This window comes from Vombatus ursinus, unplaced genomic scaffold (genome assembly GCF_900497805.2).
Source record: "Vombatus ursinus unplaced genomic scaffold, bare-nosed wombat genome assembly UNPS02010219.1, whole genome shotgun sequence".
Taxonomy (NCBI): domain Eukaryota; kingdom Metazoa; phylum Chordata; class Mammalia; order Diprotodontia; family Vombatidae; genus Vombatus; species Vombatus ursinus.
In genome coordinates, this window is record NW_020949997.1 from 1,351,480 (window position 1) to 1,360,595 (window position 9,116).

Sequence of the window (9,116 nt, forward strand, 5' to 3'; positions counted from 1 at the left end):
CACTTCCAGTGACAGAACTCACTGCTTCAACAGGCAATCCATTTCTGTTTGGATTATCGCGAATTTATTCTGTATTTATCTTGTTTGTGCATAGTTGTTTTCATGTCTCCCCCATTAGACTGTGAGCTCTTCGAAGGCAGGAACTGTCTTTTGCCTTTCTTTGCATCCCCAGGGCTTGGCACAGCCCGGTGCCTGGCACATAGTAGGTGCTTAATAAATGCTTTACCTGACTAACTCTAATTGTTAGAAAGTTCTTTCTTTTTCCTAATCTGCTGCTTTGTAAATTCCACTGATCAGTCAAATTTGCCTTGTGGAACCAAGCAAAAAAAAAAAAAAAAGTCAAATCCCTCTTCTATATCATAGCTCTTCAGATATTTGAACACATGGGTCATGATCCTGACTTTACTCTGTCTTTCCTACTTTAAGCAATTACTACATCCTAGACAGTGTGCTATGTGCTGGGAATACAAAGAAAAGCAAAAAACAGTCTCTTCCCTCAGGGAGCTCATATTCAAATGGGGAAGACAACATGTCTATATGTATGTGTGTGTGTATGAGATATATACATATAGATATACATATAGATAGATAGATGATAGATAGATATGGGGTATGGGAGGTAATCTCAGAAAAAAGGTACTGGAGTAGAGGGGGACCACAAAAGGCTTCTCCTAAGAGGTAGGATTTGAGCTGACCCATAAGGAAAGCCAGGAACCTGAGAAAAGAAGGAAGAACATTCCAAGCATGGAGAACAGGCAGGAAAATGCCCAGGAGCCACAAGCTTCTTGCTTCCTGCAAGAAACAGCAGAAGCCAGCGTCACTGGATGGCAGAGTACTTAGAGAAGAGAGTAAGGTGTAAGAAGGCTGGAAAGGTAGGAAGAGACCAGGTTATGAAGGGCTTTAAAAAGCCTAAAAAAGGATTTTATATTTGATTTTGGAAGTAATAGGGAACTTAACTGGTTTATTGAAGGGATATGACATAGTCAGACTTGGGCTTTAAGAAGACCATTTTGGTAGCTAAGTGGAACGTGGAGTGTACTGGTGAGAGATTAGTTGAAGAGGACCTGAACCAAGATAGTGGTTGGTCCAATGTAAGACAGTAGCTAATGGGATCCATGAGTCAAGTGATGGTTTTTTAAGGGTGGGGACTTGGGGACATGTTTACAAGCAGTAAGGAAGCAGCCAGTAGACAGAGAAAGAATGCAGATAAGTGAGAGAGAAGGGCTGAGAGAGTGGCCAATCTGCTGGAGAAGGTGGGATGGAGTCCTTGTGCATGTAGAGCAGTTTTTGGCAAGAAGAAGGGCCAAGTGTTCATGTAAAATAGGTGAAGAAAGAGATCATGGGAAAGCATCTGAGTGATAAGAGAGGGAGGGAGAGGGGCAGAGAGAAAAGGGATCTTTGGGCAACTGGCTTCAATTTAAGTTTCTCAGCTGAGAGGAGGGAGAAAGGAAGCCATCAGAAGTTTGAGGATGGACTCTGATGTTCTTTCCACTTTACAACTATGATCCTATGATCATAGTTCTGAAGTCAAAAGAACATCAGAGTTCCTGTTTTCTGCTTGGTTCCACAAGAACATCACCAGTTCCTATTTAACCCATGCCTTTTATGACATGGTTTCTGGTTGTCCTTATCCTCTAGACAGACCTCAGTCCATCAGTATCCCCCTTAGGTGAATATGACATTCCAAATGTGGTCTGAACAATGAAAATGTCATCTCTCCATATCCCTTCCCTGTTCCAAATTGATCCCTGGATCAAAAAGACAACTTCTATCTTAATTGTCTGTCACATTCATATCTTAATTGATATGAATTCACATTCAAATAATCAGTTCTTGTAGCATTTTATTGTCTTTTGGGTCTGCCCCATCTTTACATTCCCACAATCACTACCGTATTCAGGGCCCTTCGTCACCCAATGTTTAGATTACTTGGATTACATTAATATCAAGTGGTTTCCCTGTCTCCATTTTCCCTGTCTCCAATACCACCTGTATACTTCTGCTAGAATAATCTGTTTTCATTTATCACCCTCCCCCAAAATCTATCTTGTCTCCTTTCAGAAGCCATTATACTTAATCATTCAATCAATTCATAAGCATTTATTGAGTGCCTACTATGTACCAGGCTCTGTTCTAGGCTCTGGAAATACAAACACAAAGAATGAAACAATCCCTTCTCCCAAGGAACATACATTAAAACAAGAAGACAACAAACATGCATGCGTATGTGTGTATTTGTGTGTATGCATGCATATTCATACATGCACACATGCATATGAGTATACAGCATAAATACAGAGAAAATAAAAATAATTACAAAATAGTTAACTTCAAGGTAGTTTGAATAAGAAGGCACTGGTTGAGAGGATCAGGAAAGATGTCTTATAAAAGGTGGTTCTTGAGTTGCATCTAGAAGGAAAAGAAGGATGATTCTCTTAGCAGTTAAGGAAGGGGTGCATTCTGGGCATGGAGTATGGGCTAATGCAAAAACACAGTGACCAGCATTCAAGTGACATGTATGAGGAATACAGTTGGCTGGATTTCAGGATGTGAAAGATGGTGTAATAGAAAATGAGGCTGGATAGATAGATTAGGGACAATTAGGATTGTAAAGGGCCTTATTTGTGTTTTTTTTTTTAATTTTAGACAAATGCTAAAACTTAAATACAAAATAAGAAAAGAAAAAGAAACATTGTAAACTTAAATGAACAGAGGAATATATATTTTATCCTGGAGACAGTAGAGAACTACTGGAATTTACTAAGTAGGGGACTGACACAGTCAGATATATGCTTAAGGAAAATCACTTTGGAAGCATGAACCCTACAACAAATTCGCTTCTCCCGACTCAGTATGACTCCTCTACATTTTGATTTAATTTGTATGTAGCTTTATATTCTCTATGCCCTATATCTCCAACTCCTCTTTTAATTCCTCAAGCTAAAACCAAAGGATCATCGATTTAGAGTTCAAGATATTAAGAGACACCCTTTTTTCCAGAGCTTGCCCAGCAAGCAAGCTGTGCCCTGAGCCTGTCATAACAACAATCCTTTGCGCTCACCTTCTAGAACTGATGGTCCCTGAGCTACCAAGAGGCCCAGACATGAAGCCCCACTATAAATGGACTTTTTGACACTAGACAACCTTGCCTCACTGTTGCTATTGTGCCTCGCTACTTTTGCTATACTACATTGTCTTGTCCACCTGTGCTCAAGGGGATGCTAAAAAACAGTGATGGAAGCTTGGGGAGTGAGTTGGAGGACAGAAATAAAATGGGGATGCTATACCACACTGTTTGACTCTTTGTCTTGCCGCAAGTGTATAAATCAAGGTTCAGCCACATTGTCTCAGGAGCTGCCACTAGGGGAGGAACTCCAGCATACGCGTCCTTGCTTGCAAGCCATTTTTTCCCACTTTGAAATTAAACTTCTGTTTGTTTCTTGACTCTCCTGTCTCTAGCTTGCTCTGTTTGGCTCTGGCCATCCACAAGGTAGAGGCCAATTCTGTCCTGTTGACATTAATTGGTGTAAGAAGTGGGATTGGACATAGAACCAGGCCATTGGACTCTCTGGTACCAGTGGGAACAGACTAGGCACCACTGGAGATTTGTTTCTCTGGATTCTGACCATCATTTTAAGATTGCAGAAGAGAACTCCTGGTCCAGGAACTCACTTCCTTCTGAAATAGCTTAGTAAGTTTTGGGGTACCACTCTGTAGAATTTGTTTTAAGGGAAAATAAGGATAAGATTTTATAAAAGTTTTAAAAGTAAATGGCAAGATTAATAACCTCTTTGTTCTATGAAAATGAAAGAAGGCAGCTAGTTTGGAAGTAATCCCAGAGTGAAGAAAGAAAAAAGAAATAGTTAAACGGTTTGTACTTTATAGCAACCTCTTGTCAACCCTTCCCTGATGATGCTTATAACTCCCCTGGGTCAGAGACCCTCTCCTCTTTGTTCTGTTAAGCCCTCTCATCTCAGATCAGACTCCCAAATGCAGGTGTTAAAAAAAAAATGCTGGAGCAGCAGCAGTCCCTGAGGGAGCGGGCCCCAGCATGTGGGCCGTGGGCAGCGACCATGAAAGCCGGCACCATGAGGATCCGCAGCAAAGGCTATCACCCACGTGGTATCCAAATAAAAAATGAGAAAAATAGACCATCTTTGAAAACTGTGAAAAGTGATAACAAATCAGGAAAGTCTAAATATAAGCCACTCTGGGAAAAAGTCTTTTATCCTGATTTGCCATCTATTGTGATCTCTGAAAGACTGGAAAAGGACCTCAAGGAACTAGGAGGAAGAGTTGAAAAATTTCTCAGCAAAGATATGTTACCTAATTTCAAATAAAAAGGAAGCGAAATATGCTCAGACATTGGGGTGTATTTCTCCTGTCCCAAGTCCGAAATCAACATATACAGGAGGAAATACTTCACCTCATCCTAGCTGTGATAGGAGTTCATTCAAGACTCCAGATCTAGTATGTATGAGCAGAGGCAAATTATCACTTGAAAAAGCTATCAAGGAACATGAATTCATCCCTTCAAATAGTATCCTGTCAAATGCTTTACCCCGGGGAGTGAAAATTCTTCATGTTGATGATATTAAATACTATATTGAACAAAAGAAAAAAAAAATTTTATCTGATCAAGAAATCAAGCACATCACTAAGAGAGGTGATGTCTACATAAATAAATGAGGCCCCAGAAAGACAGTGTGGGATTGAAAACAAGAAAGAAAGACAAAAGTCTCTAAATCTGGAACTGCCTTGGGTCTCAACCTGCATGACTGGGAGCCTTCATTTCTTCTGTCAGAAAGTGAAGATCACACTTGTGCTGCCTTCCTCATAGAGTTGAAGAGAAAGCTCTTTATAAGCTCTAATGGCCTGTTGTCAATGGGAGCTATTATGTCAGCTATTTATTCAAAAGACTCCAATAAAGTCTCACTCTGACAGCATAAGAAGGCATGGTAATGTCCTAGAACCCTCAAAGGCTGTTTGTGTGGAGTTTGAGTTCTCCCATGTCCTGCCAAATTGGGAAAGACTTGGGGTACAGCGCAACTGATATAGACTATAGTATGCCTATCCTCTGAAGACCAAGTTTGGAGACCCTCCTTACCAGAAAGTTGGCCACCAAGAGGTGAAATTCTGCTAAGGCATGGAAAGGTTGTGAGTTGCATTGGTACCCACAGTGATAAGTCAATATTTACATGAATCATCCCTGTTTTTTACAGTACTTTTCTACATTTAGAATTACTGATTAGTGAAAGAAATTGAAAATGCAGTTACAATAAAAGACCTTGTTCCTAAGCTGAAAAAAAAATGCTGGAAAAACATAGGGAAACTTGAATTGCATTCCAATTGCATAAATTTGTTAACTTTATAATCTTAGGCAAGTTATCTTATCTCTGTTTGCCTCAGTTTCCTGATCTGTAAAGAGAAAAATAATAATGGTATCCACATCCCAGGGTTGTTGTGAGACCAAAATAATATAATGACTGTAAAGTGCTTAACACAGTGACTAGCATATGCTAAGCACTACGTTATTTCTTTAGTTGAATGTAATTGTTCCATACCTGATAACTCTAAAGTGATTTTAAAATGTCAAAGGTAATAAGATCAATGATTTTTATATGTGATAATTTGGAAATGCAGTTCATGTCATCTGAACTTTAGTGTTTGTGTTATTGTATTTCTAAATTCTCTTATATTGTGAAATTTGAGAGATCATTGTAAGAGAAATGCTGTTAGACAAAACAGCTTTTTAATCTAGATGTTGTTACACATGAATTGGGCTTTTAAAAACGTGATAAAAGATAGATATTTGAAAACTGTTAAATATTTAATGAGATTTATTTTGCTATAAAGCAGATAATAATAAGATTACTATAATAATAAATTTTCATTTGCAATTCTTAGCTATTATGGAAGTGAATAGGGTGGTTTAAATGTGTATCTTCAACATATTAATGCTGTTAATCTGGGTAGGTTTAATTTATAAGTGAAGGATAAATGAAATATTAAGTGTTAGGGAAACATCAGGAAAGATATTCAATCCCTAAGTTGTGGTTAGTGAAATTTTGCAATTTAAGGAAACATTCCTGGGACTGAAATTTACTATTATTTTGAGCTTTGATTATACATACAATTTGATTATATGTATGAATTGTAATGAAGCCAATAGTAGAAAATGGCATGTGCTGCAGTTTGGGAACTGCTAAAAGTGAATGTCTGTGCCTGGGGAAAGTTTTGGAGATGACCTCAACATAGCCTAGGTAGGTTCCTCCTGTTCCCCATTATGCTATTTCCTTTCTGAAAAGGAAAATACCCACCTGAGCCTTATTTTTAACACCCTATGACTACGTGATTGACTGTCAGATATAACTCATGCCTGGAGTCAAACAGAGCTAAGGGAGTTTTTCTCTGGGTTATGATACATGACATTGTTATAACTATGTCCTTCTTTTTCCTTTTATAACAAATATCTATAATCAAGAAATTTTGTAAATACACTACTAAAGCTATTAAATACTAGATTGAAACTTGAACATCTCTGAGTTACTATAATAAGATGCAAGTATGAACATCTTATAATTTTAACCTGTATTTGTGGTCAAATTTTAGGGATGATCTCCTCCTAAGGGGGAAATGATAAAATAAAGTAATAAGACAAAGATGTGATATGAAAGTTTTCTAATTAAATGCAATAGTAAATTTTGAGAAAAGCAATAGGATTAGACTGTTTTCTCTAAGAACTATATACTGATGTATATGATTGGCTTCCAAAATTTATCTACCATGTAAATTCAGGCTTGTTTTGGTAATAAGTTCTCAAAATTGGATTTTACACATAAATTGTATGGATAATGGTAAAGAAAGTGAAATTATTTTCCCATTATTAAAGTATCTATCTGATAATTTTAAAAGACAGAAGAGTTTATTTTGCAGTTAGACCCTCATAAATTTTTGAAAGATTCTTACATCAGGTACGAGATTTAGCTAAGGATAGAAACAACAAATAGTATATGAACTGAAATTCTCTGATGTTTCAAAATTGGAGAACCTAATTTAAATGATATTACTAACAGAATTATCTAGGAGCCTCTAGATTTGGAACCAGAGAAGCAGAGCCCTTTTTAGAGTTGTCTTGAGAATAAAGCCTATTGTCCAAGAAAAGATATCTAGGGACCAGATAACTACATGAGACATCTGGGATTCAAAATATGCTGATTAAATGGATATTGAGAATGGATCACTAGAATTCAAGGAGATTTTATGTCAGTTAATGTTGGTGATAGCTATTGTATTGCTTTGGTCTTTTGTTTCAATATGTTTATGTTTAAGTTTTCTTGGTTACCTGGGTGCCATGTAAATCTCCTTTCTCAGAACTAGTCCATTGTGAGCCCTCTAAGTAGTTTCATCTGTACCCAACTTAATGTATTTATGCAATGAGGATGAATTTATATAAAAACAAAAAACCTTATTGCATTGTTTGAAACTAGCCATGCATGGCTGGGAAACTGGATCTCAATGAGCTGTTTAGAGATCCTTAACCAAGGACCTATGTTATGCTGACCAGAAACTCAGATCCAAGAAGTTTTCTCACAGTTGTCAACCCATATGTCTTCTAAGGGCCCCTACCGGGTCTTTCTGACTACTGTCACAGCTGCCAAACTTGTGAGTGTGGGCTCTGGATCATCTGAAGAAAGCCCCTGCTCTAGTGAATGGCAGAACTCTCTGGGGACCTCAAGGTTCAGTTAGTATGGACCTAGAAGCAGCCAACATCCAGATGAGACAGCTGTCCCAAAATTCCAGATGAAGGTTGAGTATGCTGTCCTAGTTTTTTCTCCTCTTCCCTTTTGTTATGTGCCCAACCACCAAGGCCTTGATTCAAGCATGTGTTAGCATTTTCTCCCTCTACATTCTTGGCCCCCCTCTCTCTTCAGTTTACAAACAAATAATGGCTAGCAATGATACCTGGGATTCCCTGATAGGTCCCCTCAAGGAACTAACCTCCTGGGGCAACATCTTGTCCTGGGCCAACTGGCCTGTCATGGCATCTTGGCTTATACATGCCTCTTCTTTATTGGCCAGAAGGGTAGGGGTTCTTCCAGATCCCCTCCCTTTGGCCAAAAGAGAGAAATGTCAAGGTATTAGGAGACACCCTGTTTTCAAGAGGTAAGGCCCAGCAAGCAAGCTGTGCCTTGAGCTTAGCATAACAACAATCCTTTGCACTCACCCTCTGGATGATCTCAGCCATAGTAAAATCCCAGAATTGCTTCAGATAATAATTGTATTGGTTTTTTTTTTTTAATTTTTAATTTTCTAAATTTTTAGGCAATTGGGGTTAAGTGACTTGCCCAGGGTCATACAGCTAGTAAGTGTCAAGTGTTTGGTCTGAGGCTGGATTTGAGCTCAGGCCCTCCTAATTCAGCTCTATCCACTGTGCCACCTAGCTGCCCCATAATTGTATTGCTTTGACCATCACCAGGTATTCTCTGAGCTCAGACAAGCACCAGAGAAGTACTCATGTTCTGGTCATGAAGCCCTGCTATGAATCAAACTTATCTCATTGTTGCTGTTACCCTTCATTGTCAGGGCTACAGTTCACTGCGTAGCCATTGGTGTTAGTATTGAGATCTCCCCACATGGCCTTGGGTCCCCCCATTAGAGGCAGGGTCCTGGCACATGTGTCTTGTTCTCTCCTTGCTTGATATTGGGCCAGCCTTCACTTCCCAAGGAACTCAGGGTGAGGCAAAAGCTCTTAAAATCACTTATCATTTACACTCTACCTGGCACCCCCAGTCTTCAGTAAGGTAGAGAAGATGAATCACACTCTTAAACTCTTGTTGACTAAGTTATGTCAAGAGACTGTTGAGGACTGGATAAAGGTCCTCCCTGTGGGGTTACTGTGGATCTGGATCACTTCTAGGGACAATATTAAACTCAGCCCTTTTGAGCTCCTGTATGGGAGACTGTTCCTAACTTCTGATATCCTTGTTGACCCAGAGCAGCACCTGGTCTCGCAGTTTGGAAGGCTCCAAGTATGTTAATGAGCACCTATCCAAACCTTCCAACTGTGACCCAAGCTCCTCTGTCCCTATACACCCAGGGGACCTAGTGTCCCT